Below are 26,339 nucleotides of genomic sequence, written 5' to 3' on the forward strand. Positions count from 1 at the left end.
CTAACTGAATATCATTTATTTATTATCTCTTTCTATTTCATTTTTAGAAATAAGAATTTTGCTGCATTGTACTTGTATGTATGACCGTAAATATTAATAGAGAAATATAATCATTAATCATTAATTTGGTTCATTAACATCCTTTCCCTGCTCCGACCTGCTTGTGTCACATAGAATTCTTACCCTAAGGTTCTTAGTCTCAGAGAGTTCTTTGTACCCTTAATCCTTTTACTCATTGGCTAATGTTGGTTCTGATTAAATAGCACTCAAAATTAAAATCCTTCCACTAGTTTAAAATCCCAGCATAATCTTTGACCACTTTAATCTCTTCTAGCTCAGTAATGCTCTGAAATCTCTGCTTTTCACTCTTCTGGGTTTGAATAATCCCAATTTGCATCCTTGCAATACAGACGGTGAGGGAAAAGAAATGGCACTCAAGCCTTCAAATGCCAAAGACTAAGTTCTGGAATTCCTTCACTAGATATAAGAGCAGAAGTAGGCCAATTGGCCCATCAGATCTGCTCTGCCATTTAGTCATCAGCTGATCCTTATCACTCAACTCCACTCCCCGGCCTTTTCGCCTTAACCCTTGATGCCTGACAAATAAAACAGCTGTCAATTTCTGTCTTAAATACACCCAATGACCTCGCTTCCGCCTGTGGCAGCAGGTTGCACAGACTTGTGATCCTCTGGCTAAAGAAATTTCTCTGCATTTCTGTTTTAAATTGACACCCTTTTATCCTGAAACTGTGGCCTCTTGTCCCAGGCTCCCTACCATGGGAAACAACTTTGTCACATCTCATCTGTCTAGGTCTTTCAGCATTCGAAATGTCTTATGAGGTTCCCCCTCCCACCCCCCCACCCCCAATCCTTCTGTACTCCAACATACAGTCCATGAGCCGACAAACATTCCTCATATGCTAACCCTTCCATTCCTGGTATCATTCTAGTAAATCTTCTCTGAACCTTCCCCAATGCTAGCTTTGCCTTTCTCAAATAAGGGGCCCAAAACTGTACACAAGTACACCAACGGAAGTATCACCAGCACCCTTTGAAGTCTCATTATTACATCCCTGCTCTTGTAGGTTATTCCACTAGAAATGAATGCCAACATTGCATTTGCTTTCTTCACTGCCGACTCAACCAGGAGGTTAACCTTTACAGCACCCTGCATGAGGAATCCCTGTGCACCTCTGAATTTTGAATTTTCACCCCATCTAAATAGTAGTCTGCCCATCTATTTCTTGTAACAAAGTGTACACTTCCCAACATTATATTTCTTTGTTCATCTTGTTGGCCATTCTCCTAATATTTCCAAGTCTCTCTGCTGCAGCCTTTCCATGTCCTCGGCACCACCAGCTCTACCACCTATTTTGGTGTCATCCACAAATTTAGCCACGAAGCCCTCTATTCCATTATCCAAATCATTTATATTCAACGTAAAAAGAAGCGGCCCAACACTGAGCCCTGTGGAACACCACAATTAACAAGCAACCAACTTGAATTGGATCCATTTATTCCCACTTTCTGTTTCTTGCCTATTAGCCAGTGCTCTTCCCCTGCTAGTATCCTTCCTGCGCTGGTATCCTTCCTGTAATTCCATGTCGAAGACCTTTTGAAAGTCCAATACACAACATCCACTGCTTCTCCCCTGTCTGTCCTATTTGTTATCTCTTCAAAAAATTGTAGTTGATTTGTCAGGCACGATTTTCCTTAAAGGAAACCATGCTGACTTGGACCTATTTTATGATGCTCCTCTAGGTACTCTTTAACCTCATCTTTAATAATTGATTCCAACATCTTCCCAATCACCAAAGTTAGACTAATAGGTCTATAGTTTCCTTTCTGTTGCCATCTTCCCTTCTTAAACAGCGGAGTGACATTTGTGATTCTCCAGTCCTCTGGAACCTTGTCAGAATCCATTGATTCCTGGAATATCATTACCAATAATCTCTGCAGCAATCTTCTTGAGAACTCGAGGCTGTACTCCATCCAGTCTGGGTAACTTATCTACCCTTAGACCATTTAGCTTCCCAAGTATCTTCTCTTTCGTGATCTTGACGGCACTCACTTGACTTCACAGAGACCCTTGAAAGTCTGATAAACTTCTGATATCTTCTACCATGAGGAAAGATCCAAAATATTCATTCAGTTCCTCTGCCACCTCCTTGTCTCCCATTATAATCTCTCCAGCATCATTTTCTAATGGTCTAATGTCCTCTTCTCTCTTTTGCTCTTTATATAATTAAAAATGCTTTTAGAATCCTCTTTGATATTATTTGCTAATCTCCTTTCATAATTTCTCTTTTCCTTCCTAATCTCCTTATTCATTGCCTTCTCTAAGTTTAAAAAAATTTCCCAGTCCTCTATTTTCCCACTAATTTCTGCTTTCTTGTCCACCCTCTCTTTTGCTTTTACTTTGGCTTTAACTTCCTTTGTCAGCCACAATTGTCTCATTTTAACAACTTTCTATCCTTTTGGTATTTCCCTGCCCTGCACTGTCCTCATTTCACGTAGAAACACCAGCCATTGCTGATCTGCTGTTTCCCCCATTAATATGCTTTTCCAATCGACTTTGGCCAGATTCTCTCTCATGCGACTGGAATTTCCTTTACTCCACTGAAATCTCGACACATTGGACTTTAGCCTTTCCTTTTCAAATTTCACAGTTATCTCAATAAAGGGACCTTCAACACTAAAGGTTCCTTTACCTTAAGCTCTCTGATCCCCTCTGGTTAATTTGATAGCACAAAATCCAAAACCCCTGGTGGGCTTCTCTGCTTCTCCATGGTGCTGATGAAGTCCTATCTCTTTGATTAATTTGCCTTGGTATCATCATATGCAAAGGTGAAAATTCATTTTGTTGCTCTTAGAACCACAGGACTGTAAAGCAATACAGCACAGAAACAGGCCCTTTAGTCCTTGTGGTTCAGGGGTCAGCAAAGTGCTCTATATTGATCGCTGGGGGTCAATGGGACTATCCAAGGTTCGATAAATGTCTAGGCTATAGAGAATTTATCATTGATAATATTTATTTATTTATTTTACATGCTTGGGGGTCGATGGGAGATCAAGGAATCCATGAAGAGGTCAATGGTTCAAAAGATTTGCTGACCACTGTTCTAGTCCATGCCAAACTATTATTCCCTGCAGTCCCACTGACCTGCACCCCAAACATAGCCTTCCATACCCCTCCAACCGATGTACCTATTCAAATTCTTCCTAAAAAATAAAATTGACCCTGCATTCACCACTTCAGCTGGTAGCTTGTTCCACACCCCAACCACTCTCTTTGTGAGGAAGGTCCCCCTAATGTTCCCTCTAAACCTTTCCCTTTTCACTTTTAACCCATGTCAGAGGAAAAAGCTTACCTACATTTAATCTGTCTGGACCCCTCATAATTTTAAATAGCTCGATCAAATCTCCCCTCATTCTTTTACACTCCAGGGAATAAATTCCTAACCTTTAAACTTTCCCTATGACTTTGTTCTTGAAGTCTGGGCAACATCCTGGTCAATCTTCTCTGCACTCTTTCAATCTTATTGATATCTTACCTGTAGTAGGGTGACCAAAACTGGACACAATACTCCAAATTTGGCCTCACCAATGTCTTTTAAAATTTTACCATAATATCCCAACTCCTGTACTCAATACTTTGATTTATGAAGGCCAATATGCCAAAAACTCTCTGTACAACCTTATCCACCTGTGACACCAGTTTCAGGGAATTATGTATCTGTATTCCTATATCCCTTTGTTCCTCTGCACTCCTCAGTGCCCTACCAGTTACTATGTATGTCCTACCTTCATTTGTCCTTCCAAAATGCAACACCTCACACTTGTCTGCATTAAATTCCATCTGCCATTTTTCAGCCCATTTTTCAAGCTGATTCAGATCTCTCTGCAAGCTTTGAAAGCCTTCCTCACTGTCCACAACACCTCCAATCTTTGTACCATCTGCAAATTTGCTGATCCAATTTACTTTATTATCATCCAGATCATTGATAGAGATGACAAACAACAATGGCCCCAGCACTGATCCCTGAGGCTCACCACCAGTCACAGGCCTCCAGTCAGAGAAGAAATCATCCACTACCTCGCTCTAGTTTCTCCTGTATAGCCAATGTCAAATCCAGTTGACTACCTTCCCATGAATACCCAGCGTCTGAACCTCCTGACTAACCTCCCATGTGGGACCTTGTCAAAGGCCCATGTAGATAACATCCACAGCCTTTCCTTCATCAACTTTGCTGGTAACCTCCTCGAAAAAACATTATAAGATTGGTGAAATACCACTTACTACGCACAAAGCCATGTTGACTATCCCTAATCAGTCCCTAGCTATCCAAATACTTGTGTGCCCAATCCCCAAGAATACCTTCCAATAACTTGCCTACTACTGACGTCAGCTTCACTGGTCTATAATTTCCAGAATTACTTTTGAAGCCTTTTTTTTAAAACCACAGAACAATGAGAGTTACCCTCCAATCCTCTGGTACCATAACCATGACTAAGGACATTTTAAGTATTTCTGCCAAACCCCCTGCAATTTCTACAATTCCTTCAAGATCCGTGGGAATATCTTGTTTGGCCCTGGAGATTTAAACACCCTTATTTGCTTTAAGACAATGTGCACCTGCATCATTTTACTTCCTTGGACTCTGTCCCAGTTTCCTGAGTAAATACTGATGCAAAAAAAAAATTCAAGATATCCCCCCTCTATACATAGCTGACCACACTGTAATGACAACTGCTACGCTTATATTGTTAACCACGAGTTTATGGATGATGCATTGATCGGTGGAAGTGGTGTTGAGGAAGCATGGAGTTTGCAGCTGGAGTTAAACAGGAAAGTCTGCAGACACTGTTGATTGTAGTGCAATACTCAAACATGCTGAAGAAACTTACCAGTTCCTGCAGCATCGACAGGAAACAAGGGACATAACCAAAGTTTTGGGAGTAAGCCCTTCGTCAAGGTTTGAGCAAAAATACGGGTTCCTGAATACAAAGTTGGGTTAGGAGGCGAGGGAAAAAAGGGCACAGAGGCTGAAATTGAGCAGGTTGGGAGAATGTGTAAATGGTCATTGGAATATAGTGTAGGGAAGTGTATGGCCCTGCACTTTGGTCGAAGCAATGAAGATGTATTCTAAATGAGGAGAAAATTCAGAAAGCTGAAGTCCAAAGGGACTTGGGAATCCCAGTGCAGGATTTCTTAAAGGTTAGCTTCCAGGATGAGTAAGTAGTAAGGAAGGTAAATGCAATATTTATTTTGATGTAACGCTGAGGCTTTACAAGGTGTTGGTCAGATCACATTTGGAGCATTGTGACCAGTATTGGGCCCCATCTCTAAAGAAGGATGTGCTGGCATTGCAAAGGATCCAGAGGCTTATGAGAATGGTTTCACATTGAGATGTTTACTGTAAGAGGCATGTTTGATGGCCCTGGGCCTATACTGGCTGGAGTTTAGAAGGCTAAAGAAGGAACTCCACCGAATATTGAAAGGACTAAAAAATATGTTTCCAGCAGCAAGAGAGTCTAGGACCAGAAGGCACAGCCTCAGAATAAAAGATGGGCTCTTTAGAAGAGAATTGAGGAGGAATATCTTCAGCCCTGATGGTGATGAATTTGTGGCATTTGTTGATGCAGGCAGCTGTGGAGACTAATTCATTGGACATAGTTAAAGTGGAGGTTCTTGATTGGTAAATAGGTCAATGATTATTGGGAGAAGGCAGGAGAATGGGGTTGAGAGGATTAATACATCAACCATGATTTGAACGGCAGAAGGCCATTACTCTTGATGCCTGTCCTCTGTTTTCCTCTGACTATAATAGGCAATGTGAGGTTGTCTAATTCTAGTTTCTGTAGGTTTCTAAGTATGGACAATCTATGAATAGTAACGATTTCAAGGTGAAAATATGGATTTTTAATTCTCATCAGTGCCCCACTATTTAGTCATTGAGTCATGGTAACTAGCCCTTTAGCCTAACTTACCTTCACTGACCAAAATATCCTGCCTACACTAGTCCCACCTGCCTGCATTTGGCCAATATCCTGCTAAACCTATCCTATCCACATATCTGTCCAATTCTTTCTTAAATGTTGCAATTGATTCTGCTTCAACCACCTTATCCAGCTGTCTATTCAGTATACCCACCACCCTCTGTTTGGTGGGGGAGTTACTACTCAGGGTTCTGTTAAATGTCTCCCTGACTCACCTCAGAGTCGACCCATGTCTTCTGGTTACTATTTCCCCTATTCTGGGCAAAAGACTCTACGCTCACCCAATTGGTTTATGTAGGTCAGCACAACATTGTGGGCTGAAGGGCCTGTATTGTGCTATAATGTTCTACTCACTCAATGATTTTGAAAACCTCTATGAGATTACCCTTCATTCTACAAAGTCCTAACCTTCTCAACTTGTCCATATAATTCAGGACCCCGAGTCCTAGTAAATTTTATCTGCACGCTCTCTTCTTGCAGTAAAGTGACCAAAACTGAAAATAATACTCCAAATAGAGCCTCACTAATATGTTGTACAACAGCAACATTACCTCCCAACTTCTCTGTTCAATATCCACAGTGCCACTTTCAAAGTACTATGTACCTTTACTTTTAGATTCCTATGCTCTAGAGCACTCCGCAGATGCTTAACATTCACTGTGTTGGAAGGTACAGAAAGGGTTGACAAATATGTTACTTGGACTTCAGGTGTAAAGATAGACCGGATGGATTGGGCCTTTTTTCCGTGGAGTGCAGAAGACTGAGAGATAACCTTGAGAGGTACATAAAATCAAGAGGACCATCAGTCAAATTAAATGATCATGGTTTCCCCCCCCCCCCCCAAGGTAGGGAAGTCTAAAACGATAGAGTGTAGCAACTGTGTCGTAGTGTGAAATTAAGAACGAGAAAATGATTAGACGAGGTAGAGTTGACGTTCAGTAAAAGTCATTTACTCAAACAGTCGCACGTAGCTTTTTAAAACCCTGCCTGTTCCAAATGACGTCCTTGCTTTGTGACATCATGGCATCATTTGGAACCTCCGGAGCGAGTTCGATGAAGGCTCGGGTGAGCCGCTACAAGGACATCGATTTAAGATGAGAGGAAAGATTTAAGAGATGTGAGGGGTAAGTGATGGAATGAACAGAGGACAGTAATGAACTGCCAGAGGAAAAGGTAGAAGCGGGATCAAATACAAAATTTAGAAGACATTTACACAGGTAGATGGATGGGAAAGATTTGGTGGGACAGGGGCCAAATCCAGGCACTGATTCTAGTTTAGGTCAGGATGGGAAAGTTGAGCTGAAGATCCTGTTTATAAATTTAAAATGTAAATATGTAGACATGCAGCACAGTAACTGCCCCATTTGGCCCATGAGCCCGTGCCGCTCAATTACACTCAATTGGATTACAACCCGTTACATTTTGAAGGGTGGGAGGAAACTGGAGCACCTGAAATAAACCCATACAGACACAGGGAGAACGTATAAACTCCTCCCAGAATGCGTGGGATTTGAACCCAGGCTGTTGGCGCTGTAAAACTTTATATTGGGTGAGCTTTCTGAAACTCTGTTGATACACCCCTTATGTTTTTTTTGAATTTTTATCACATGAGGTTGTGGTAATCATTTAAATTGCTCAAACAATTCAAGTGCATTCAAAGAAATCTATACCTTATCTTGGGCACTGTGTGCTGAGAGGAGATGCTCTCTTTGATGGAGACGAAGAATAGGGAAAGATTTTGGTGAGGGGAGTGTTAAAGAAGTTTAAAAGGTTGGAATACAAAAAAAATAAGGTTGTATTAAAGTAGAGAATGGAATCACTCATCCATTTATGCAGCATCTGAGAAAAGATGTTGGGGCTTGTTTGTCAAAACTGGAAGAAAACAGGTGAAGTTAGTTCGAAGGGCAAGGAGATAGAGTTAGGACAAAAGAAATACCTCTGATTATGGTGAGGTCAGTTTCATGTTAATAATCCATTGATGGGCAATTTTATTGACAGGTTAATGAGAGCAGTTTGAGAGAAAAAAAGATGAAAATAACCACTATGAAATAAAGAGCCACACAAGGATGGTCTGTGAGCCCTTCTATTTCTTCCTCGAAAGAGATCGAATCAGTAAATCAGTTCCCCTCTATAAACACAGCTCACTTACGTTAAACAATTTTTCCTTCAACTGTAACTATTTTCTCTAGATGAAAGGTGCACTAATGTGAACTAGCACAAGCCTGCCTTTATGTGGGTTATGCCTTATTTCAGTCCTACTCTGGATCCTTCCTGGCATTTGACTAAATTTTATCTGAGTTTCAAACATGAGCTCCACCCAGCTTTGCATATTTTTTGAATTTCACACTGCAGGTGATATGCTTTGTTGTTTGACAGCCCTGGTGATTAAAAGACTGTGGGTTAATTAAGCCTCCTACCATGAATGTGAAAAAAGCTTTAAGAAGGTGTAATCTTAATATTTTTTAATCAATCTTTTGGAATGTAAATTTTATTTTTAATTTCCTTAAAATGTAATTGCTGAATAAAATGAATTTTGTTATATTTTCTCTGGTCGATTGCTTTTTGGTTTGCTTTTGTTCTTTGGAATGTTATGAATAGTCAATTGGCCTTGAGAAGTCAAACTGACCTCCTTGAAGATCTTCCTGAGGAATTGTTAGGTGGAGGATCTGGAACATTGATCAAGGAATAATATAGTGTGTGTGGTTTGGAGGGGGATTTGTGGGTGGTGGCTCTCCCATACATCTATCTCTCAATCAGTGAGATCAAAGATCACAAAATCTTTTTTAGGGGAGACCCCAAAGTCTACTTTTTATTGGGTATAGTCACTTTGGGACCAGGTGGGTTTCAATGTCACTACCTTCCTTCCTTGCATTGTGTCCTGGTGTTCTGTGATACCATAGGGGCCTCTCTATTTGTATACTGTAACAACAAAAGTTCAAAACTTCTAACATGCAATTTTATTTTCACACAGAACAACATATGAAGTTATAGTTTAGATGCAATAAGATTACCTGCTGCAACTTGTTCCTCTTCTGATTGATATATAGGTGAAGTCAGCAGTACGATGGCTAGCATCCAGGTTTTTACAGAGGATGTACAACACAGAACAAGTCTTTTGCTCAGTCAGTCCATGATGTCATGGTCCATGATCTAAAGCTATGAATAATCCTTTATTCTGCCCTCCATAAACTGTGTTCCCCCTCCCCTTAAATGAACAAGGAGAATCTGGAGAGTCTCAGTGGGCCAGGCAGCGTCCATGGTGGAAGGTGTCTGGGTTGGGACCCTTTATTGAGACAAAGGATGGTGCTTGACTTTCTGAGACCCTCCAACTTCTCTTTGTTCACTCAAGATTTTTGTATCAGCAGTTTTATTTTTGTCTTTCTCCCCTCAAATGCAACAATAGCATTTAATTTTTTAATAAATTTAGGCCTATAGCACGGTAACAGGCCATTTCGGCCCACGAGTCCATGCCGCCCAATTTACACCCGATTAACCTACACCCCAGTACGTTTTTAACAGTGGAAGGAAACTGGAGGCCCCGGGGAAAACCTACGCAGACACTGGGAGAACGTACAAACTCCTTACAGACAGCTTGGGATTCGAACGCTGGTCCCAGTTGCTGGTGCTGTAAAGGCGTTGCGCAAACCGTGATACCAACCGTTCTGCCCACCATTTTGTAGTTTGTGTTCTATAGAAATTTCTTTGAATTTTCTGTTGGCTTTTTTGTGGTCTTGTATTGATAGCTTTTCATTATGCTGTTTCTAACAAGGGGAAACGTACCCACTCTTTTATAACCTTTCATAATTTAGCCCACTGCTCTACACCCATGACTGTGTGGCTGGGCACAATTCAAATGGCCAATGACACCACAGTCGTCAGAAAAATACCAGAAGGCAATGAAGTACAAGAGTGAGATAGATCAGCTGGTTGAGTGGTGTCATTACAACAACCTTGCATTCAATGTTAGCAAAGCTAAGGAACTGATTATGGACTTCAGAGGGGGGAAATTGGGAGAACATGAACCAGTCCTCGTCAAGGGATCAGCAGTGGAAAGACTTAAGAACTTCAAATTCCTTGATGTCAGCATCTCTGAAGATCTATCCTCGGGCCTCCATGCAGATGCAATCGCGAAGAAGACTCGTCAGCAGTGATACATCGTTAGGAGTTTGAGGAGATTTGGGTACGTCACTGAACTCTTGCAAATTTCTGCTGGTGTATAGTGGAGTCCATTCTGACAGGTTGTATTGCTGTCTGGTATGGAGGTGCCAATGCACAGGACAGGACAAGACTACAAGGAGTTGTGAACTTGGCCAGCGTCATCATAGGCATCAATCTTCACTCTGTCGAGGACATCTACAAGAGGAACCCCTCCACCCAGGCCATGCCCTCTTCACACTGCCTCCATCAGGAAGGAGTTACAGGAGCCTGAAGACGAATACCCAGTGGTATAAAAACAGCTATTTCCCAATTCCATCAGATTTGATAATGGCAATCCACCTCACTTTCTCTTTTTTTTTTGCACTAATTTATTTTTTAAAATACTTTTTAGTAATATTTGCACATGTAATGCTGTAAAACAATGAATTTTGTGATATGTTCATGGCAATAAGTTCAGATTCTTTTGAAGATCTGTGGCATATTATGCAAGTCTTTTTATCTTTCCGCAAATGAAAAGAGACACAGTTTCTTCTTGATATGTGTAACCTGGCATTGCTCGAATTATCCATGTAAATATTCTCTACATCCTCTCCACTGTTCTTTTATTCATTAAAAAATCTGTACTCTTGAGAATAGTTTAACCCAGATTCACCACAGGTTTAACACAACTCATGAACTATTTCAGAGGGACATCAGGGTTTCATGAAAGGTAAAGCCTTTCCCACTTCAGCCCCTTACCATGGGATATGTCTTGGTTAATAATATCCTCCGGGGGCTGCTTTATTATTTAGAGCTTCAACTTAGCTGGTCCTCCTCCTTAATTCTTTGCAGTTTTTTCAAGTAGGTCACAGCTACTGTGTGTGAATCTTCTCTATCTCGGTTTTCTCCATTTGGCATTCTGCCAGTAGCACATCCATCAGGCTGTAATGCACCCTTCCTATTCTCAGATCACTTCCTGCATTAATACTCTTTCTCTCCCAAATCCTTGAACCACATTGTTTTGTGATGCATCACAGGTAGCAAGAAGTTAACTTGATATGTAAATTTGCCAATTTCTCCAAAGTTGGCGGTGTAGTGGATCGGCTGAGTCTTTATTCCCTAGAGCGAAGGAGACTGAGGGGAGATCTTATAGAAATTCATAAAATCACAAGGGGGGGATGGTGCATTACTGGTCACAGGTTTCCAATCTGAATAACAACCATCAAGATCATTCAAAGTCCAGCGGCCAACTCACCTGGATCTCAGGCGATCTGATCCAATTAGCCAGGACACCTGATACTCTATGATCTGACATTCCGGACTGCTCTACCATGTGGGACCTTGTCAAGGACTTGCTAAAGTTAGTAAGGTTTTGAGGGATATTGGCCAAATGCAGGTAAAGGCACCTTTAGCATGGAGTTGGCTAGAGGGCCTATTTCCATGCTGTGTAATTTTATGGCTATCTGATAACACACTGGAGGCAATGAACCAATATGCACATCTTTTGGTTATGGAATGAAAACACGAGTGTTTGGAGGAAACTTGCATGGGTGAGAGAGGGAGGGGGTGGAGTATGTGGAAACTGCTCTGAAGTTTAGGATTGAACCCATATCATTGAAGCTCTGAGGCACCAGTTCTACTGGCCACAATACTGTGCTGCTAACCATCAATCCAGATATTTCTGAACAAGTCTCTAAACCGGGTTTTGAACTTTATAGCAAAAAAAGTGCCCAGTTTTGAGTTTTGTAATGGTTTATTGGCTTTTAATTTTTTGGAACAAGCTATTGTTCCTTTAAATAAAAAAAAACAACTGAAGGAAATTGTTGAATTTTTTCCCTCAACAAAAGTCCGACTAGAAAAACCTGTTCCACTGCTTGATCATGTTAATTAACTGATAAGTTAAAAAGGGGAATAGAATGAAGTATTAATTGTTTTGAGATATCCATAATGATGGAACTGTGAAATGAAAAAAAAGGCTGGATAGAATCATGGAGTCAGACAGCGTGGAATAGGTGCTTCGTCTCAACTTGTCCGTATTAACCAAGTTGGCATTCTGCACTAGTGCCATCTGCATGCGTTTGGCCCATGTCCTTTGAAACCTTTCCAATCTATATATCTTTCCAAATGATCCAGGCTCCTCATCTTATTAACCACTTCAAAGCCAAATTTCGGCCTCCTGTGTTTTTGTCAGTTTTTTTTGAGGAGGTGATGAGGGGAATGGAATTTTTATTATTCACATAAGGCCTTTATAAAATAGATAAAAAGCGAATGTTGCTTCACTTATCTTCATAAAAGCTCCGAGGGCAGATTCAGTAGGAAAAATCCGATCCATTTAGAAGGTACACTCAGAGGTTAAGTCACTCCACCTCCTGCATAAGAGGATTGCCATTGAAAGCGGCTACAAACAGGAAGGTAAGATGATTGACATCAATCTGACAGACCTGCTGCGCTGTCACAGAGTGGCTGGTGGAGGTGTCAGGCTGTGTTCCTTCACTTCGTCCAACTCCCTCATGCCGCCTGTTCCCATGCGCCACCCGCTCCTGATGGGGCTGTCAGCCAGTTGGGCGGTTGGAGGTGTCAGCCAGCGGGGAGGGGGGGTCTGTTAGCCAGCGGGGTGGGTGGAGCTGTCAGGCAGCAGGGCGAGATGTCTGTTAGCCAGCAGGATGGGGGGCTGTTATAGGGCGGCCGCTGCTGTGCTACACATCCCGCCCCTTTTTCCCTGAGAAGTCAGCGCCCGCTCTGGGCTTCATAAGATAAATTCACCTATTATTTAAAAAAAAAACCTGATCAGGCGATAACGTGGGTTTTGTGCATAAAAACCCATATTAACTTCAGTAAGACAGTAAAGATGCATGGAAATCATAGTAAACTGATAGGTTTGATTCAGAATTGGCTTGTCAATAAAAGCTGTGCCATGGAAATTCACTTCTCCTGGAACCACAACTGATTTGAATCTGTACATTGTAAAATTACTGCAGTCTTGAGTTCTGGTGGCAAAATTGGAAAATGATGATTCTGGAGAATACAATCTGGTCATTTTGAGCAATGACTATTTTTAGTGTGCTTTCCTGATCTTAAAATGGAGCAAACATTTTTCAAAAGTTCCTCAAAATATTGGAAAAATATGATGTGGATGTCATTGTGGTTTAGAATTTTATCATTGGAGCACACATGGTAAAATTTTTATAGATGAGTCATCCACTGAGGAAACACTGCAATATTTGGAATATAAAATGGAATAAATATAATATTGAACAGAAAAACAATTATGTACTCTGTTCAGCTGAAGAGAAACCTTAGTATAAAGTCTATTTATTGTAAATCATAGTTTTCAAACACAGAAATAGGCCTTTTGGCCCAGTTACTCCATGGTGATCAAGTTGGTTATCAAAGCTGGTCCCATTTCTCTGTGTTGGGCGCAAATCCCTCAACCTTTCCTATCCATGTGTCTACATGCCTTCTAAATGTTTTTACCTGCCTCTACATCTTCCCCTGGCTGTTCATTCTGTATACATATACATATGTTTTTGGGAGATAAATTGGGAAAGGTTTGTTAGAGTAGGTCACATACAAACACTTGAAAACAAATCTTATTTGAAATACTGCTAGACATATAGAGGCCTCACAGCTTTTGCAAGAGTTTTGAAGAGTGCTCAAGAGACTTCACTAATGGATCGTTGTTTACAAAAGGCAACAGATAAAAGATCTTGTCGGAGCCGCTGCTGTCAGGAAGAGAGCTTGCTGTTCTAAGAGGGTCATGTGGTTTTGCAAGCAGAGAGAGTAAAAGAGGTTTTTCTCTCAGAGAGAGAGAGAAAAATCACTTCTACAGTGTTACAGTCAGTAATAGCAACTGGGACTGGAACAGGACAAGCTGGCAAGCTTGTGGAAAACCCCAATTGGAAGACAGGTTGTGAGTTCTTAATTCAGCCTGGTAAAAGCCCTTGTGGTTCATGCAAGAGGATAGGATTAGCTGTCTAATGTTTCACTTGGAATAAGAGAAAAAGAAAGGAACTCTGTGGTGACCTGAAAGAAAGAGGTTATCATCTGGAGAACCCTGAGTGGGCAGGTTTCATCAGTAAGGCACTGAAGTGGCTGATTAAAATGGAACAACAAATCTCTCTCTGAAAACTGACAAGAACCTTCCTGAGCGGCAACCATTTACCTTTCAAGCATCAAAGCCTGGTGAACTTTATTAATTTTTAAATTCTGTGCACAGTATAAGAATTGCCTGAAAACCAGTGAACTTGGAGGGATGAGAAGTGAGATTGGACTGTGAACCAAAGAACTTTTCTGAACTTACACAGACATTACATACATGTGTGCTTAGAATCACCAAGGGGTTAAGTTAGGTTAAGTAAGTTAATAGTGATAAGTTAAAGTTTGATTCTATTTTCATGTTTAAAGATAATTAAAAGCAACTTTTGTTTAAGTAACCATTTGTCTTGGTGAATATCTATTGCTGCTGGGTTTTGGGGTCCTCTGGGCTTGTAACAAAACCCACCACCATCTATGTGGCAAAAGATGCTTAAGATCCCTTGTAAATCTTTCCTTTCTCTCTTTAAATGTATACCCTCCAATTTTAATTCCCCTACCCTGGGAAATCAATGATGATTGCTTGCCTTGGCTAGACCACTGTGATTTTATAAAACTCTATGGTCACATCGCGGTCGCTTGTTCTTCAGGGAGAGAAGTCCTAGCCTTAAACCTGCCAAACCCAGTGATAATCTCATGCTTTCCTGCAGGTTTTGTTAGTGTAATGATAGTGGTGTGCTGCTGGGGTTGGTGGTGGACCCCACTGTGGTTTTTCATCCATGCTAATTCTGCTCCAAGTTATGGTCTGATGATCCTATAGTGCAGGTTATTGGATACATTTAAGGTTACAGAAAACTGTACGTGAATAAAGTAAAATAAAATGTCTTAAATTGTTGTCAGATGTGTTGCTTAAGTACTTAACTATTAATTTCTAACAATATCCTCAAAATAAATTGGTCAATTTATTGCCAGAAATGTGGGTTCATTTTAATAATAGCTGAAATATTTTGAAACTACCACTAAAGACTAAAGAGAGCTTTGAAGGTGAAGTTAGAGAATATTAATTCTTTAATATTATACTTAATTTTATCTTAACTTACATATGTAATTACATCCTGTGGCCACTGTGCATGAGTCGGTGAGAGTTCATCTTTCCATTTCATTAAAACTCCTTGTCTGGCTATCAATGTGCTAAAAACTAAAACTTTCTCTTGTGGAGCCAATAAAAGTTTATCCGGTTCATACGAAAAACCAAACAGGTCAATTAAAGGGCATGGATCTAATTTGCTTAAAAAATTTTTTTTAAATCATTTGTATCAATACAAAGTACAAATTCAGTAATAAAGTAACTTAACAAACCATACAAAATTATATAATAAATTTTAAATTTTTTCCTCAACCCCCCTCCCTCCAAAAGAAGAGAAAAAAAAGAAAGAAAAAAGAGAAAGAACACCTACTTCTACATTTATAATATTAACATATAATATTCATTGACTTTTTTATAATTACCAACTGAGAGGGGTGGGCAAGGTGGAGGATGTGGATGAATTTTTCTTCATAAAATCCATATATGGTTCCCAACTTTTATAAAGGTTTTGAATTTGATTCCTTTAACGATAAGTAATTTTTTTCTAAAGGTATACAATTTTCCATTTCAATCTGCCAACTGCCTATTTTTACCAATTTCTCTGTTTTCCAAGTTACTGCTATACATTTATTTGCTGTCACTGTTGCTATATTTTAAAACTTTACTTGATATTTATCCAGTTTCAATTTCAGATCTTCATATGTATTCCCAAGTAAAAATATTCTTGGGTCTTTTTGTATCTTTATCTTCATAATTTGTCCTAACTGCCCACTCAAGTCATTCCACTTCCTCATAGAACCATACTGAATGTAAAAAGGTCCCTATTTCCTGTTACATCGAACACACTTATCCAAATAATTAGAATTAAGCCCATTTAGTAAATGTGGCCTATAATATAACTGATGAAGAAAATTATATTGAATTATGTGATACCTAGCATTAACTGTATTTGTAACATTCTTTGACCAAATTTTCTCCTGAATTTGTATATTTAAATCTCTCTCCCATCGTAATTTTGATTTATATACATCTTTTTTTATATACATATTAGTAATAAATTTCTTAATTCTATTTGTTATTATACCTTCAAATTGACTTTGTTCTGGGAGTCTCAAATCTGTTCCTAATTTCTTTTTAAAATGTGATTTTAGTTGATTATATGCAAAAATTGTATTGTTTTGTATATTAGATTTATCTTTTAATTGCTCAAAAAGTTTTTTAAAAATCCTACAAAACAATCTTTTATCCTCTGTATACCTTTACTATACCAACCATCAAATAAAGAATTATTCAAAGTGAAAGGAATGTTGATTTTGTTTTAACAACATTTTAGGTAATTGATCATTTTTAATCCCCCTCTCCATATTTTCAATATATGTTTTAGAAATGGTACTCTGTGGCGGTGTGAGCAGTGGAAGAAACACAGCCATCACGTTGAGGGTCGTTAACAACTGTTTTTATTCAAATTCAGCACGTCCCTATAAGGGCAGCATGAGCTCAGTCACCTGGTGCATTGTGACATCATAATCGCTGCCCAGGGTGCCTGCTGGAAGGGATGCTGGAGTCAGAGAGAAACCTCTGACGATGCCATTTCCCCATGGCTGCCCCGTCACGTGGCAATACAAGCAGGGCTGGTTCGCCATGAGGATGTGTGCTGCCACACTTCCATATTTTATTTAAACAGTTCATTCTTCCATTTATACCAAATTTGTTCGGGGATAGTTTCTCCAATTTTACCCAACCTGTTTTCTCACCCACAATAACAGGACAAAAACCTCAATTGAGCTGCTTTATAATCATTTTTAAAATTCAGTAATCTTAGTCTGCCCTGATCAAATTTCCATGTTAATTTTTCAAGACCAATTCTTGGCATTTTACCTTTCCAAATAAATTCTCGTATAATTTTATTCAAACTCTGAAAAAACGTTTCTGGCACATGAATGGGTAATGATTGAAATTCTTGGAACAATATTCATCTTAATACAATTCACCCATCTTATTAACGTTATTAGTAAATCTTTCCATCTTCTCAGATCCATCTTTTTTAATAGCAGTAATTAATTTAACTTAAATAAATTATTTATATTTCTATCAATTTTTATTCCTAAATATTTAATTGCTTCATTTTGCCACTTGAAATTTGTCAATCTCTTACATTGTGAATAATCCATATCCACCATAGGCATCACCTCACTTTTATCAACTTTAACTTAATAACTCGATATTAATCTCATATTCAACTTATTCATCGATATTTCTGGTCTTGTTAAATGCACTGTGACATCAGCCGCAATCAAACTAATTTAGTGTTCTTTATTACCTATCTCAAATCCCATAATTTCTTTGTCATTTCTAATTATTTCTGCCAATGGTTCTATTGCTATTGCAAATAAAAAAGGTGACAATGGACAACCTTGTCTAGAGGATCTTTCTAACAAAAAAAAGTTTTGATATTTGTCTATTTGTAACCACTTTTGCTTTTTGCTGATCATCTAGCACTTTTATCCAATTTGCAAAAGTATTTGGAATCCCAAATATATTCAGTACTTTAAACAAAAAAAATCCCACTCCAACTTATCAAATGCTTTCTCTGCATCTAACGCAACCACTACTGCTGGTATCTTTCTATTTTGCTATCAAACTTAAAAATTTAACTATATTATCTGCCGCTGTTCTATTTTTAATAAAACCAATTTGATCCATATTTATTAATTTTGGTAAAAATTTAGCTAACCAATTAGCTAATAATTTTCATACTATTTTATAGTCTATATTCAGTAGTGATATAGGTCTACATGAAGAAGTTTGTAGACAATCTTTCCCTTTCTTCGGAATTACTGTTATTAACACTGTTTTAAAAGATTCTGGTAGGTCATGTACCTCCTTCGTTGGTCAAATACCCCCGTTAATACAGGTACTAATAATTCCTTAACTTCTTTATAAAATTCTGGTGGGAAACCATCTTCACGGACCTAATTTAATTTTCAAAATTGTTGCTAAAGGAGGAAAAATATTCTACCAATACCTTCCTAATTTAGGACATTCCCAGAACATACGAACATATAAATCAGTGAGGCTTCAAAAACTTTAGACTTTTCACAAAATGGACGAACATCTGCATAGAAATGGGATAATTTGAGTTTAGACATTTGAATCTGTGTACCACCTAAAATTGTAATAAACAATGCCTTGCACAAAATGATCAAACTAAGAGTGGAATACCAATCCTCATCTGAAAAAGTCATAGTAAGATCACACTCCCAATCATTTTTAATCTTAGACATTGGGGGCCAGTCTTAAATCCAATAAATCAATATAAATACATGATATCAGTCCACTGTGAACAAATTGTAGATCAAAAAGTATATCAAGAATATTTGAGTTTGCAATTCAAGGAAAAGTGTTCAATTTAGACTGAACAAAATTTCTCACTGCAAATGTATAACTTGAATAAATAAATCTTTAAAAATTTTAATACCAAATCTATACCATTTCTTAAAGCCTTCATCTAATTGTTATGAACTGTGGGTAACGAGCAATAGGCAATGAACCAGGCAGTGTTTAATTTTAAAACACTAATTTTATTTCTAACAAACTCTATCCTCAACTATGCGCACACGTGTGTGTTATCCCCAAACCATTTCAGTCCACAGCAAAATCTAGAAAGTTACTTCTTTAAATTCAGTGTTGAAGTATAGGCCTTTGAACTTTGATGCCCAGAATTAATGATGAACTGATGGGAAGACTGGAGTTGTAGCTGCTACAGACTCACTAATTCTTCTTGCGTTGCCTTTGAAGAAATGCCCATCTACATGAGCTGTGGTCACAACACTCCTGGTCCTTTTGTAGGCAAGACTTGAACTGGGTGGCTTCCATGAAGCTTCCAAGACCCTGGCTCTGGTCTCTCCAAGTAACTTCGCTGCTCGTCACACTTAAAATGAAGCTGTCTCTCCAAGTGACCTCCACTGTAAGTCACAATCAAAATGAAGCACTTTGCTTCCCAAAAAAGACCTTCCTGGCACAGGTCAATCCACCGAAAAGGCCCAGTCATTCACAGAGAATGCTTTGCTCTGAATTCCAGAGAATGACTGGTCACAAGAGCTGCTTTTAAAAAGCTATGTCCTCTCCTGCAGTCAGAATGGTTCTCTCTTTGCAAAATCACAATGTTTTTGCAAATGTATCGAATTCTGGAACAGACTGTGACAAACCTCAGTTCTCCCAATGTATCGAATTATCACTGGGCTGCGACTTGTGTTCTGCTTGTGTGAAATGTTAACTGTGACCATTCAGTCTTACTATCCCTTACAGCGATAATCCAGTTTTACTAAAATGGGAGCTTATAATATAATATTGAGGGTGGAAATGGATGGATATCTATAATGGAATTAGCCAGAGAAAAATTATTATAGCCAAAAAAAATTCCTAAATTGAGCCCATATTCTCAATCTAATTCTCATTACCAGATTATGGGTCAATTTTGAAAATTAAAAGGGTAAAGCAGAAACTAAAATTGCCAACATAGACGATTTCTTAGAAAAGATCAGTTCCATTTCTGCCCAAGAAGGGTGACTTACTAATTTATGAAATTTTAATAAAGTTACAGTTTGGAAAGGTATGGGGCCCATTTATAGAATACTTGGCAGTTTTAGGTGACATGGGTGCTCTAGCGCTGATCCGTCTGTCTTCTGGAAGTCACAACTTAATCCATCTTTGTAATTCTCTTGTAACCTTGATTAGAGGGTTAGTATTAGTTTTAAAGTTTTTTTTCTTTTTGATAAATGGTTTATAGGGTTTAATTATGATTATCCTAGATTTTTTTTAGATATTAATGTTAAGGTATAATGAGGTTTGTTATAATATTTAACTGATCTATATGCATAATCGTTTTGACAATTACATTTAACGATTAGGAATGAAATGTAAAATTTGTTGTGTTGTGCATTTACTTTAATTATATGCTATGTATATGTTATATTGCTTTGCTTTATCAATATAACGTATATGGATTATTATGTTGATAAAAATATTTTAAAAGAAAGATAGCATTCGTTCTGATAACTTTAAAGCTAGGACAATGAAGGAGATTTTAATTTAGAGATACAACATAGTAACAGGCCCTTCAGGGCCATGATCCTGTGCCATCCAAATGGGCCAATTGAGTTGCAATCCCCGAATATTTTTGAAGGATAGGAGGAAACTGGAGCACCCGGAGGAAACCTATGCAAATCTACCCAGTGAATGGGAAGGGAAGGTTGAGAATCTCTGCTCAAGACCCAATTGTTACTGAACTATTTTTGCTTGAGAAAAATTGTCATTAGCCCATTTCCTTTGGAGTTATGAAACCGTGAATCTAACGAGTCAGTTAGGTATGATTAAAACAGTGGTTTTTAAACATTTTCTTTCCACCCACATCCCTTCCTAATCACAGAGCACCTATAGCATAGGGATTACTTAAAGTAGAATGTGAGTGGAAAGAAAAAGGTTGAGAACCTCTGGTATAGATTCTTTTTCAAGATGGTTTTCTTTATCATTATCTTTAATAGGTCGTATAGTTAAAATGATAATATTTCAAGTTTTTATATGTATTTCAAGCAATTCCATTTTTCATTACAAAGTCTTTTTTTTTATAATACTCACTCAAAATCTAGAATTAGTAAATTTTATTTACAAAAATTGAAAAAAAGATGGATATGGCCCTACCTCATTTTATTACTGGGCTGTTAATATTCATTATCTAACTTTTTGGATTTTTTATTCTGACAAAGTGGATTGTCCATTTGGGGCAGATTTCGAATTGAAATCTATACAGCAATATTTAGTGGCATCATTATTGGGTACCTCTCTTCCATTTAGATTTTCCAAGATCAATAAGGATATATCTAATCCAATACTCAAACATATATTGCAAAACTGGTTCCAATTTAGGAATTTTTTAATTTAAAAAAACTTTATTCTATCTAGTGCTATCTCTCATGATTACTTTTCTCGACTGTAAATAATTGATCAATCTTTCTCTATGTGGAAAATCAAAGGTATTACTTCTTTTGCAAATTTATTTAAGGAAGTTTGTTTAATGTCATTTGAACAACTAGCAAGTAAATACGACTTTTACGATTTTTAAAAATATACGATTTTTAAAAATATACGATTTTTAAAAATATTTACAGATTAGAAATTTCTTAAATACCACATTACCACCAGATCTAGTTGATAATATTTTTTAATTGAATCCATCTCAGAAATGGTTAATTGGAATTATATATGATAGATTATTGAAATTATGTTCAGTACTTCATGATAGATTAAAAAGCTTGGGAATTGGAACTTGCAAGACCCTTATCAGAGGATCTATGGGACAACATTCTTAAACTGGTGAATACATCTTCAATATGTGCCCAACATTCATTAATCCAATTCAAAGTAGTGAATCGTGTTCACGTGTCCAAAGATAAGGTGTCTTATATCTTTTCTAATATTAACCCTATTTGTGACAGATGCTAATTTGATATTGCTACATTGACACATATGTGTTAGTCTTGTCCACCCTTAAAAATCTACAGGAATGAAATTTTAAATATATTTTCAACTGATTTTCAGGTGGAGCTTCGACCCAATCCAATAACTGCTCTTTATGGGGTTAATGAACCAGATATAGGGAGTTTTTCTGTACCTGTGCAACTTATTGTGGCCTCCTCTACATTGTTGGCTGGAAGAGCCATCCTATTCAAATGGAAAGACTCTAGATCCCCAACAGTGTTTCAATGCTTCTCTCACATTATGCCCTGTTTAAGTTTAGAAAAAAAATTAGATATCATGTATTTGATTCATCGGTGAAATTTGAAGATACATGGTGACCTTTTATGTTTTATTTTCGTTTGATGTAAATCTTTTTAATGAAAATAGATGTACTCACTCTTCCAGATGAGATATAGTCTTACCTTTGTTTTTTGACTGACAGTATGAATCAAAAGCTACAAAATGTATGTAACCCTCAGGATACGCTGCTCAGGGGATTTTTGGTTAGTTTTCTTTTTTTCAGTAGAGTAGGTTAGACACACACACACACACACACACACAGTTTTTGATGTCTTTTCTGCCTTCATCCAATGGGGGGGGACTGAGTTTATACTGTTTGAATTTTTATCTTGGTATATGTAGATATGTGATATTGTATTTTCAGTTTTATTCCCTTTTTATTTTACTGTATTTATTATTAAAAAGAACAATAAAAATGATGTAAAAAGAAAGGCTGTAGAAAGGCGGGAGGCTGCAGTGGGAGTGTCTGCTGAGTCGGTGGGGGTGGAAGTCAGAAATAAGAAAGGAGCTGTCACTGTGCTGCCAGTAGTCTACAGGCCCCCCAAATAGCCTCGGGATACTGAGGAACTGATGATCAGGCAGATATGGGAATGGTGCAGAAATTACAGGGCTATTGTTATGGGAGACTTCACCTTCCCTAATATTGACTGGCACCTCCTGACTGCAAGAGGGATAGATGGGGCAGAATTTATCAGCTATGTCCAAGAAGAATTCCTGACACAGTATATGGAACAACTGATGAGAGGAGAGGCCATATTGGATCAGTACTGGGTAACGAACCTGGTCAGGTGACAGACCTGTCGGTGGGGGAGCATTTTGGTGACAATGACCACAACTCCCTGAGCTTTTGCATAGCTATGGATAATGTTAAAAGCAGAAAAAATGGGAAAGTGTTTAATTGGGGAAGGGCTAATTATCATGAGATGTGACAGGAACTAGGGAGAGTAAATCAGGAACATGCTCTCTGGGAAAAGCACAGAACAAATGTGGAGAATGCTTAGGGACCACTAGCGAGGGGTTCTGGATAGGTTTGTCTCACTGAGACAGGGAAAAACTGGTAGGGAAAGGGAACCATGGTTGACAAAACAGATGGTTAAGAGGAAGAAGCAAAAAACAGGAAGGGTGCACGAAAATTATATGGTAGTCAGGAACAAACTTAAGAAAGGACTTGGGAGAGCTAGAAGGGGGCATGAGAAGGCGTTGGTAAGTTGGATTAAGGAGAACTCCAAGGCATTCTATGTGTACATGAAGAATAGAAAGATAACGGAGTGAATATAGGGCTGCTTAAGGATAAAGGAAGCAATATGTCTCTGGAGGTGGAGGAGGTTGGGGAGGTCCTAAATGAATACTTTGCTTCATTGTTCACCAGAGAAAAGGACCTTGGTCAAGGTAAGGTCAGAATAGAACAGGCTTGTGTGATGGACTGTGTGAGATTAAGAAAATGGAAGTGATGGATCTTACAAACATTAGGATTGATAAGCACTGGGGATGGACAAGATGTATATTATGTTGCTATGGGAAGGGTGGAACGAGATAACTGGAGCATTGGCAATTATTTTTGTGTCGTCCTTGGCAACAAGGGAGGTAATAGGGAGTATCCTGGAAATTATACACCAGTGAGTCTTCCAATAGTGATTTAAATAAATTTAGACATACAACATGGTAACAGGCCTACAAACCTGCGCTGCCAAATTAACCTACAAACCCTGGTACATTTTGAATGGTGGGAGGAAACGAGCCCCTGGGGAAAACCCCCACAGACCAGGGAGAATATACCAACTCCATACAGACAAAATTGGATTTGAACCTCAGTCCCGAACACTGACGCAGTAACAGCGTGGCGCTAACCACGCTGCTCTAGTGGGATATGCAAACTACTGGAGAGAATTCTGAAGGATAGGATTTATGAGCATTTGGAGAAATACAATCTTCTCAGGGATAGTCAGCATGACTTTGGTGGGGGGGGGGGGGAGGAAATGGGGGTTGGTCATGCCTCAAAGCTTCATTGTGTTTTTTGAGGTGGTAACAAAAAACAATCCATGAAGGTAGTGCAGTAGATATGATGTATATGGCTTTTAGTAAGGCATTTGACAAGGTCCCCCATGAAAGACTCCTTCAGAAAGTCTTGAGGCATCAGTTCCTTGGAACCGTGGCTGTGTGGATTCAGTTGTCTTCCTTGTAAAAAGCAGACTAGTAGAGGGCAGAAGGTATTCTGCCTGAGGGTCTGTCACAAGTGGAGTTCCACAGGGACCTGTTCAGCAGCCCCTTGCTCTTTATGATTTTTTAAAATTACCTAAAGAGGTGGAAGGATGGGTCAGTAAGTTTGCAGATGATACAAAGGTTGGAGGAGTTGTGGATGATGCTGAAGGTCGTTGTAGGTTTCAGCAGGATATAGACAAGTTGCAGTTTGACGGAAAGTGGCAGATGGACTTAAATCCGGATAAGTGTGAGGTGGTGCATTTTGGAAGGTCCAACCTGAAGGCAGAGTACATGATTAATGGTGAGATACTTAACAGTATGGAAGGCAGAGAGACCTTGGGGTCCGAATCCATATACCTCTCAAGTTTGTTGTGCAGGTTGATAGAATAGTTAATTAGGCCTATAAGATGTTGGGCTTTATCAGTCGGGGAATTGAGTCCAAGAGTCGTGATGTCCTGTTGCATCTCTCTAAATTTCTGTTGAGACCCCACTGAGAATATTGTGTTCAGTTCTGGTCACCGTTTTATTGGAAGGAATGGAGGCTATGGAGAGGGTGCAGAGGAGATTTACCAGGAGGTTGTCTGAATTGGAAATTGTGTCTTGAGAGTCATCTTCACAAAGTTAGGCCTTTTTGTCATGGAGTGAAGAATGATGAATGGTGACTTAATAGAGGTCTGCAAGATTATGAGAGCCATAGACATACAGTAACCTTTTCCCAGCGCAGGAATAGCAAAGACCAGAAGCTATGGGAGGAAAGTTCAGAGTAGACATCAGGGGTATGCTTTTTACACAGCAGGTTGTAGGTGCCTGAAATGCCAGTGGTGGTGGTGGAGGTTGGAACAATAGGGCATTTAAGAGACTTTTAGGCACATGGATGAAAGAAAAAGAGGGTTATGAGGTAGTGACAGTTTAGTTTTTTTTTGGTAGATAGGTTGGCACAACATCGTGGGTTGAAGGGCCTGTACTGTACTATATGTTCTATGTGATCTGGTATTGGTCATTGCAGCCTGGGAATAGTGTGCTGGTTGTTCACCTTGTAATCTTGTAAACCTCTATTAAGAATCAGAATTAGAGTTTATTATTATGAAATTTTTGTGGCAACATCATAGAGCAAACATTCATATTATAAACATCTTATGACATTACTATTAAAAAAATGTAATAGTAGTAGTGGACAAAAAGTAAGGCAGTGTCTTTGGTTCATTGATCAGGAATCTGAGGGCAGCAGGGAAGAAGCTGTCCTTGTGCCGCTGAGGGCTCGTCTTTAGGCTTCCTTTTCCTGTACCCTTTTCCAGGTAGCTGAGTGAAAAGGGCATGGCCTGGGTGGTGGGGGTCTTTTAGGATAGGGGCTGCTTTTTTAAGATACCGCCTCATGTAGATGTCCTTGATGAAGTTTAGTCTGGTGCCTGTGATATCACAGGCCAAATTAACAACCCTCTGGAGTTTATTATTGTCCTGAGATTTTGCTCCTCTATACTAGACCGTGATGTAACCAGCCAGAATGCTCTCCATGGTTCACCTTTAAAAGTTTTTGAGAGTTTTTGCTGATGTACCAAATCTCCTCAGACATCTCACAAAGTATAGCCACCGGCAAGCCGCCTTTGTGATTGCATCAACATGGAGTCTCCAGGCCAGATACTCGGAGAAGTTGCCACCCAGGAATTTGAAGTTCTTGACCCTCTCCACTACTGAGCCCTTGATGAGGACTGGGTCATGTTCCCCTGATTTCCTCCTAAAATCCACAATCATCTCCTTGGTTTTGCTGACATTAAGCACAAGGTTGCTGTCATTACACCATTCAATGAGCTGATCTATCTCCCTCCTGTATGCTTCCTCATTGCCATTTGTGATTCAGTCAACAACTGTGGTGTCGTTGGCAAATCTTGTAGATGGCATTAAAACTGTGCCTGGCCACAGTCATGGGTGTATAACAAGTAGAACAGTGGGCTAAGCATGCATCCTTGGGGTGCGCCTATGTTGATGATCAGTGAGGAGGAGACATTATTTCCCATTCATATTGACTGTGGTCTTCCGATGAGGAAGTCAAGGATCCAGTTGAAGATGGGGG

The 26,339-nt window shown here is 39.0% G+C and overlaps 1 protein-coding gene across 1 annotated transcript in view; it reads left to right on the top strand.

Annotated features, from left to right (window-relative positions):
- Window positions 1-26,339, top strand: part of LOC138738980 (protein Niban 2-like) — a 177,510-nt gene that overhangs the window by 41,591 nt on the left and 109,580 nt on the right. The gene's annotated exons all lie outside the window — the stretch shown is intronic.

This window comes from Narcine bancroftii, chromosome 1 (assembly GCF_036971445.1).
Source record: "Narcine bancroftii isolate sNarBan1 chromosome 1, sNarBan1.hap1, whole genome shotgun sequence".
NCBI lineage: Eukaryota > Metazoa > Chordata > Chondrichthyes > Torpediniformes > Narcinidae > Narcine > Narcine bancroftii.